Below are 9,649 nucleotides of genomic sequence, written 5' to 3' on the forward strand. Positions count from 1 at the left end.
ATACACACCAAGGAAACCAGATCTGAAAGAGACACGTGCACCCCAATGTTCATCGCAGCATTGTTTATAATAGCCAGGACATGGAAGCAACCTAGATGCCCATCAGCAGACAAATGGATAAGAAAGCTGTGGTACATATACACAATGGAATATTACTCAGCCGTTAAAAAGAATTCATTTGAACCAGTCCTAATGAGATGGATGAAACTGGAGCCCATCATACAGAGTGAAGTAAGCCAGAAAGATAAACACCAATACAGTATACTATTGCATATATATGGATTTTAAAAAGATGGTAATGATAACCCTATATGCAAAACAGAAAAAGAAACACAGATGTACACAACAGACTTTTGGACTCTGTGGGAGAAGGCGAAAGTGGGATGTTCTGAGAGAATAGCACTGAAACAAGTATACTATCAAGGGTGAAACAGATCACCAGGCCAGGTTGGATGCATGGAACAAGTGCTCAGGGCTGGTGCACTGGGAAGACCCAGAGGGATGGGATGGAGAGGGAGGCAGGAGGGGAGATCAGGATGGGGAACACATGTAAATCCATGGCTGATTCATGTCAATGTATGGCAAAAACCACTACTATATTATAAAGTAATTAGCCTCCAACTAATAAAAATAAATGAAAAAAAAAAAAAAGAAAGAAAAATAAATAAATAAAATATAGTAACTCTTCTGAATTAGGGACAAGTATCCTTAAATTGGAGAAGGCAATGGCAACCCACTCCAGTACTCTTGCCTGGAAAATCCCATGGACGGAGGAGCCTGGTAGGCTGCAGTCCATGGGGTCACTAAGAGTCGGACAGGACTGAGCGACTTCACTTTCACTTTTCACTTTCATGAACTGGAGAAGGAAATGGCAACCCACTCCAGTGTTCTTGCCTGGAGAATCCCAGGGACGGCAGAACCTGGTGGGCTGCCGTCTATGGGGTCGCACAGAGTCAGACACAACTCAATCGACTTAGCAGCAGCAGTAGCAGCAGCCTTAAATATGAAATTAATGGAATTATGATTTTCTCCATTGTAATAGAAAAGACACAGTGAGAGTATAAGGAAAACAAATAAATAATGCCTAGATTTAGCAAACTTACCTAAAAGTAAAACTTAAACATTGAAGTTACTCTTGACAAGGCGTAAATGTTCAGCATTGTTGAATGAAATGAAAGCTAGTTAACAGCATGGTGGTCATGTCCTTTGCCCCCACCCCCCCCCGATATCTTTTAAAAAGTGAAATTAATTCTCAGAGGTACTTGCTAAAGGACAGACTAACTGATACACTACATATCCAAAGGCTCCTATATTCTGGAGATGTGTGATGAAATAAACTCTCTTCAAAATACCCAAGTTTAGAATTTCCTGTTTCAGTGACATGGTGATGAGAAATGTACTTTTGCCACTATTGCTTCACTCTGGGCCTTCACAGGGCAGTCTGTGAAGACCACAGACATTGTTTGATTATCACAGTAACGGGCCACTCTCGAGAAGAGGCAGGACTCTGGCATGTAGAAGGTATGTGTTTCCTTCTCCTTCCTAATTCCTCGTCTCATTTATCAGGAGATTACAAATGCTAATGTGGTTCAACTTAGGGACAATTGCTAAGCAAACAAATTAAAAAGATATTGGTATCTGTATTTGATATTTTGGCATTTTAATTTTGGGGAAAAGTAAGAATAAAATATGAAGTATTTGGAAGATTTCTTAAAATGTTCAAATTCTTGCCTGCAGACATTATTCAGGGGAATACATACATGTATAACTGCGTTTGTTAATCAATGCAATTTAAAGTGAAGTATCATGAGCATCAGCACAAGGAACAGTTCACATGGTATTTTGTCATCAATAGACATATAATTAGATATATTATTAAATATTTAACTCAGCCCTTAAAAATAGATTCTTAAAATGGATTCATAGAACTGTTAATGGCTAATAGAATTCTTCACAGATCTAGTTAAAAAAAAATCAGAATATGGTACCTACAGTAAAATGCTGGATTAATTCAATTATATACACTCAAATGCTTTATAAAACCTCGATCATAATATTGAAAAAAGATAAATCACACTCACAGAGATTTCTGTCTTATAAATTATATTGCCTGATATGAATAATACCATGGCAATTTCATTAAAATAAGAAATAAAATAAAAGTCAAATTTAATATTAGGTGTTTTACATGCTTTATATCATACACATTTATATTCTCATTTTAGATTAGTAAACTCATTTGCTAAATGCTAAACAATTTCTGAAGGTCATACATTGTAAATTTCAAAGCCAGAATTAATTGTAGATTGCACTGACTACAGAATCCATTGACTGAATTATTAAGGCACATTATTGACATATTATAATTGCTGACACAACTAAAGTTACCCTCATTGACTTAACAGCCTCAGGATCTTCCTGGAAGATTGTACCAACATTGTTCTTCCATAAATGATGTATGCCTTTTCTTATCATTTTATGATTTCATATCTTAGCCATTGTCAATTGTCAATTACTCATGCAAAATAAGTGTTTATTTAATGACATTTAAACATTGTTTTGTCTTTATATGATACAAAGTTTTGGAGAATTTAATATGTCATGTACCATTTTTACATGTAAAATATGTATTTGATTTTTTAATGATTTCTTAGAGCTCCACAATCACTCAAAATAGAAGAATTATTTGATAGCATATCATTCCCTTTTCATAAATGAATGTCCCAATTAACATAATTTAGTGGAGTGTACGATATATGCCAATACTATTATTCCCTCATCTGTAGAAAGCTGTCTTTAACTTTTAATGAATTTTAAACTTACCAATATAATTGGTGCATTTTTTCACAATATGGACGTTTAATTTGAACAAAGTTATTATAACAGTTTTAAAGTGTTTCTGTGAAATTTGACTTTCAATTGATCAGGATATGACTATTCATGAACTTTTTCAGTAATCTACTAATTTTCATTGTTCAAATAAAGAAGTAACATTATGTCAAACAGAGAATATTCTTTTAAATATTTATTTGTTTTTAACTGATTGATGATTGGTTTACAATATTGGTTTTATTTCTGTCATACATCAGCATAAATTAACCATAGGTGTACATATGTCCCCTCCTTCTTGAATCTCCTTCTCACCTCCTGCCCTTTACCACCACTCTTGGTTATTAAACACCAAATACTAATTTTAAAACTACTTACTCTATCCTGAAACAGTTGTCTAATGGTCTACTGAAATGAGAACCAAACTTGGATTTGCTCAGCTGCTAAATGAGTGCTCTTAACTGATCTCACACATCACCCAGTTTAACCCTTCAAGGCTTCTTGTGATTTTATACCCCATTTATTAACTACTTATGTAAAGTTTCCATAGAGCACCATCCTTGACATTAAACAGCCACAGAGATGAAGAACCAAAAGGAAAACTACTCAGAACCGAGTCTGGTTAAGGACAGCAGGAGACAGCAAATGAGAGGTAAGATGGTGAAAAGATCAATTTTAGCAGCTGGGCAGGAGAAAACCTATGTGGAATTAAACTTTCAAAATGCCTTTCATTATGTCAATGGAATGACAGGAACTACTACTGCAAGTAGTAGTTTTACCCGCTTACATGATTTTATTAGTTAGGCTTACAGCTGGAGTTTGAAATACAGTATTCTAAAATGACATATGTGCTGTGCTGTGCTTAGTCGCTCAGTTGTGTCCGACTCTGCAACCCGGTGGACTGTAGCCCGCGGGGCTCCTCTGTCTGTGGGGATTCTCTAGGCATGGATACTGGAGAAGGTTGCCATGCCCTCCTCCAGGACTACCTACCCAGACATTGCTGTAATTTGGAGTCTTTGATCCAGAAATTGTGAAGCCTTATATTCACTGCAAAGGAATGGTATATTCTGAGAGGAGGATTGCAGTGGTAGATATTGTTTTGGGGTCCAAGTTGATGTCTTTGAATTCTCATGGATGTGGGGTCTTTTGTTGTTCTAAAATAACTGTTGCCATCACTCCTCTCTCAGTGTTTCCTTTTCTCTCCCTGTAGATTCACCATCAGCTCGAGAGAAGTTCATTGCTGTGATCCTGGGAATCATCTGTTTTGTCTTGATGTATACTATAGTGAGAGTGACAACTTTTATACCATGTAAGTCAAGTTTTGAAAGATTATGATTGAACCTTTCATTTTAATGATTGTCAGTGCCTCTCAAATTTCATATTGTTATGGAATAGAACTCTTAATGTGTGCATTTAGCCTAAGTATTGAATGGTCATTCTGAGATTGTGCAAAGTATAAATTACAGAATGATTGTAGGGAAAATTAAATATATACATAGATATTTTCTGATTTCATATCTCAAAGATATACTTCAGGAAACTGAAGCACCTTATTGAGAAAAACAAATTAATTCTTGAGATTTCTTAAACCAAGTATTGTAAGAGGTGGTGGAGTCTCTTCTCTAGGGTTTTTGAAATATACACCAGTCTTCAGTACCTCATTAGTTATTCTTAAAGCACTTTTTTCCAGATCATCCTAAATCCTAAAAACACCATGTTTAAACTAAAAACTAAAATTATTATGATTTATTTAGATCAATGTTAACATTTTAAAAGATTACTTCCATTTTTTTCTAGGTACCCAAATATCAGAACAGAGTAAGTCCTCTCCGGTAACAAAGCTCCAGAAAGGTACATAAAGATTTCAAACTTCTATTATAAAAATAGTTTGCATTTTGTCTCTCTCTTTGGCTAGTGAAGATAGAAACAGATTTGGGGGTAGAACATAAATGATAAAATCAGGCAACAATATTCCTAAATAATGATTATAGGAGAGTCTTTCTCCGTATGCAACAATATGATCACCATATCCATTGTTGGCAATTGGCTATAATTTCCTCCTGCTATAATATGATAACAGACAAATAATTTTGCTATACTAAAATAGAAGTTTCATTTCTTGATTTCCAGGACATGTAAAGAGTAGATATTTCTATGTGTTTGTTTATATGGGGACATATATTAGAGACAGACCCTCTCCATGAATATATGAATGAGATTTGTTTTATATGTACTAGCCTTGAGGATGCATAGATATGTTATTTTATTTATATATGTATATACATACATATGTTTATATCTATGCATATATGTAAGTTAATTTTTTATTTTTCAAATTAAAATTGTTTTTTAATAGTAATCCATAATCTTTCTTCAGAATGTCATTGTGGTCATTGTCCAAGAGACTGGCTTACATATTCCAACAACTGCTATTATACTAGTTTGGAAAAAAAATCATGGAATGAGAGTGTGAGATCCTGTGCTACTAAGAATTCTACTCTGCTTTATATAGATAATGAAGAGGAAACGGTAAGATATCAAATGTTTCCAACCTTTAGCTAAAGGCTTGATTCAGTCAACATTACATTTGTTAGGATTCACTTGTGCTTTCGTACATATTTGTAGCTTGTTTATTTTAAGGTCTGCTAGTATTCTATTAAACAATGGAATAGAACTTTATGATACTTTCTTTATGTTTTTATACCATTAATCCATGTGTGGTAATTTCTGGTTCTTGCTTTTCATAGAAAACCATGCTTCTACAAATGCTATTAAATTCTAAAATACAGGTGTACTATCTAATTTTACCATACATCAAGGAAAATAAACATATGATTTTGCCTATCAGTTCAGTTCAGTTCAGTCACTCAGTCATGCCCTACTCTCTGCGACCCCATGAATCACAGCACGCCAGGCCTCCCTGTCCATCACCAACTCCCGGAGTTTACTCAGCTCATGTCCATAGAGGCGGTGATGCCAACCAGCCATCTCATCCTCTGTCCTCCACTTCTCCTCCTGCCCCCAATCCCTCTCAGCATCAGGGTCTTTTCCAATGAGTCAACTCTTTGCATGAGGTGGCCAAAGTATTGGAGTTTCAGCTTCAACATCAGCCCTTCAAATGAACATGGACTGGTTGGATTTCCTTGCAGTCCAAGGGACTCTCAAGAGTCTTTTCCAACACCACAGTTCAAAAGCATCAATTTTTCGGTGCTCAACTTTCTTCATAGTCTAACTCTCACATCCATACATGACCACTGGAACAACCATAGCCTTGACTAGACTCACCTTTGTTGGCAAAGTAATGTGTCTGCTTTTGAATATGCTATCTAGGTTGGTCATCACTTTCCTTCCAAGGAGTAAGCATCTTTTAATTTCATGGCTGCAATCACCATGTAATTGCACATCAGATCATGGAATAGAAGTTTCAGCTTCCCATCAGACCCACCCCTCTGTAATATCTTATCACTTCTCCATCGCCTTATTTACTCACTGTCCTGACTTTTGATACTATAGAATCTCTTTGATTGCTTTTGAATCATATACATGGAATCACGTGTTTGTGCTTCGCCGTTCAATCATGTCTGACTCTTTGCAACCTCATTAACTTCAGCCTGTCAGGCTCCTGTGTCCTCGGAATTTTCCAGCCAAAAATACTGAAGTGTCTTGCCATTTCCTACTCCAGGACATGGAATCAGACAGGTTGTCCCTGTCTCATCACTGCCATATGATATTTTGCAGTTCCTCCAAATTTTTGCATTTATGTGAAGTTTGTAAATTTCCACAGCTCATTGTGTGAATTCAACATTTAAGATCCATTCTTTCAATGCCTCTGTGTGGAGATGGAGTCTTACACCCTCAGGGATAAAGAGGCTTCCTAGCTTCAGTAGCTTTAGTCAAGACATCCCCTTTGCTGGTCCCACGCCCACCCCTATCCCCCAGCCCTAGTGTCTCTCAGTGGAGGAAACAGAGGCGATTTCTCTGCCTGCTCCTTGTTCATAAGTGTCCTGATGGACCACCTTGTAAGGCTCACCTGGTGTTGCCCACACGATTCCCTCAACACACAGGAGGAAAGGCTAACCTGTGCCACCCCCAACAGCCAGGTTAGGCATTGGGTGTTTGGGAAGTAAGAGGCCCAGGTCACTTTCACCTGGTTGGTGGGGAGATATAAGATGCCCCTAATAATCATTCCCTCACCTCCCACCTTGTTCTCTCATCACGGAGAAGTGATTAGAGATTACAGAGGAGTGGGGCTGCTGGGAAGTCTCAAGCCACATCACCCTTCTCTTTCCACCTTTCAGAGTTCTCCGTTCGTGTGTCTTTCATTAGTTCCCATGTTTACAGTTGAACTTAGCAGGGAGGAGCAAAGAGAAATGAGTCTCTGACCCCTGTCTGGTCCACTGGATTCCACCAATACCGAAACAGATGGCTTTGGGGTTTATCTAGTCAAAGAATGGTGTCAGGCTCAGATAACCAAATCTTCGGCTCTCATGTCACTTATTTTCTCAATTTCATTTCCTTAATTTCCCTCTAAAACTGAAATTCTAAGACACATATAATAGTAGAGAAATCCACTGATACTGTCACAATATCCAGAAAAATGAGGGTCATGGAATCTAAAAACTTATTTAAGCATTGCTATGTGAGTTTTGACATGAGGAAAAATAAAATTATATGAATCAGAATTTTCCTCATTGCACATATTCAATTTCTCCACTTTCTTATCCCTTACGCTTAATGTTAGATGTAGTTCACAGCTGTATCCCCAAGTTGTTATGCAAGCTGTATTCTTTTGTGGGATCTCTATAACTAATTCATGTCTTTGTAAATATTCCCTTTATTTAGTGGCTGTCAGAAAAATAAGGAATTTTCCTCATTAACATTAGAACACAGAGAAACTGATAAGTATAAATGTTGAGTTAATTTTGAATCAAAAGTACAGAAATTGGTTAATATTTATGGCACTATTACAACTTCGAACTTTCAACTCTTATGTTTTTTAGCGTTAGATTAGAATCTAACATGCTCAATTTGTTCAAAGAATGAAAGATCCTATGAAAGAGCACATCCTTTGAATTGCATTTTTAAAATTAACAAAAACATTTCATAATGACTATTTAAGTGAAAATTCTTTATTTTGGGCTAGAAATTTCTGATGTCCCTATCAATTACATCATGGATTCCAGTCTCTCGTGAAGGCCGCGGTCATTCGTGGATGTGGCTCAATGGTTCAACTTGCAAACTACAGTAAGTTTGTAAACAGAATGCTATCTAGAGGAGGAAAAATACAAAAGAGTAATATTTTAAAAATAATATAAATATGTTTGTTTTAGTCGAATTATAAAAACCTGAAGGAAGATATCGAAAGTTAATAGAATGTTGATACCAATGTTGAAAAATAGGCTACTCTATAGCCCAATTTCCTAGTAACAAGCTCTTACTGAAATTTTATTAAAGACTTCATTATCCATTTTCAAACTATCTTCTATTATAGTTACATGGAAAATGCTATTGTTTCATGAGTCGTCTTCATAGACTATAACAGAATTATGCATTTTTCCATAACAGGATAAGAGACTATTTACCTGGTGAACGTAACTGTGCTGTACAAGATTTATGGAACATAAGATCAGAAGACTGTCAGGCTCCAAATGCATATAATTGTAAGCTTAAGCTTTAGAATTAAAATACAAGTATGGATGCTGTTTGATAACTTGATCTTTTATAAAGTGGAAATAATATTCTGATTGCATAAATTTTAAAATGAATTATTTTATTTTTTCTGATAATGAATGTTTTTCAAAAACAGTTGAAATATAATAGTGTGTGCTCATTCGTTCAGTTGTGTCTGACTCTTTGAGACCCATGAACTATAGGCTGTCAGGCTTCTCTGTCCAAGGAATTCTCAAGTCAAGAATGATGGAGTGGTTCTAATCCCAGATTTTTAAGGAATTTCCACACTGTTCTCCATAGTGGCTGTACAGGTTGCATTCCCACCAATAGTGAAAGAGGGTTTCCTTTTCTCCACATCCTCTCCAGCTATTGTTGTTTGTCGACCTTTTTATGGTGGCCATTCTGACCGGCAGAGACGATACCTCATTGTATTTTTAATTTGCCTTTCTCTAATAATGAGTGATGCTGTGATATGAGAAAACTACATATGTTTTCATGTATTTTATTAGCCCTCTGTATACCTTCTTTGGAGAAATCTCTGTTTAGTTCTTTGACCCACTTTTTGATTGGGTTGTTCATTTTTCTGGTATTGAGCTGCATGAACTGCTTGTATATTTTGGAGCTGAATTCTTTGTCAGTCGTTTCATTTGCTGTTACTGTCTTCCATTCTGAAGGCTGCCTTTCCACTTCACTTATAGTTTCCTTCCTTGTGCAAAAGCTTTTAAGTTTCACTAGGTCCCATTTGTATTTTTGTTTTTATTTCCATTTCTCTGCGAGGTGGGTCTTGCTGTGATTTATGTCAGAGGGTGTTATGCCTCTGTTTTCCCCTAAGAGTTTTAATAGTTTCTGGTGTTAAATTTAGATCTTAAATCCATTTTGAGTTTATCTTTGTTTATCGTGTTAGAAAGTGTTCTAGTTTCATTCTTTAACATATGGTTGACCGGTTTTCCCAGCATTTGAATCAGTTCTAATGAGGTGGATGAAACCACAGCTTATTATACAGAGGGAACTAAACCAGAAAAAGAACCATCAATACACTATGTTAATGCATATATATGGACTTTAGAAAGAAGGTAACAGCGATCCTATATGCAAGGCAACAAAAGAGACACAGATATAAAGAACAGACTTTTGGAGTATATGGGAGAAG

At 36.1% G+C, this 9,649-nt stretch overlaps 1 pseudogene; it reads left to right on the forward strand.

Moving 5' to 3' along the window:
- Positions 1-1,451: 1,451 nt before the first annotated feature.
- LOC122679948 lies at positions 1,452-9,275 on the forward strand (annotated as a pseudogene).
- Positions 9,276-9,649: the final 374 nt, after the last annotated feature.

Source organism: Cervus elaphus, chromosome 22, assembly GCF_910594005.1.
Source record: "Cervus elaphus chromosome 22, mCerEla1.1, whole genome shotgun sequence".
Lineage (NCBI taxonomy): Eukaryota > Metazoa > Chordata > Mammalia > Artiodactyla > Cervidae > Cervus > Cervus elaphus.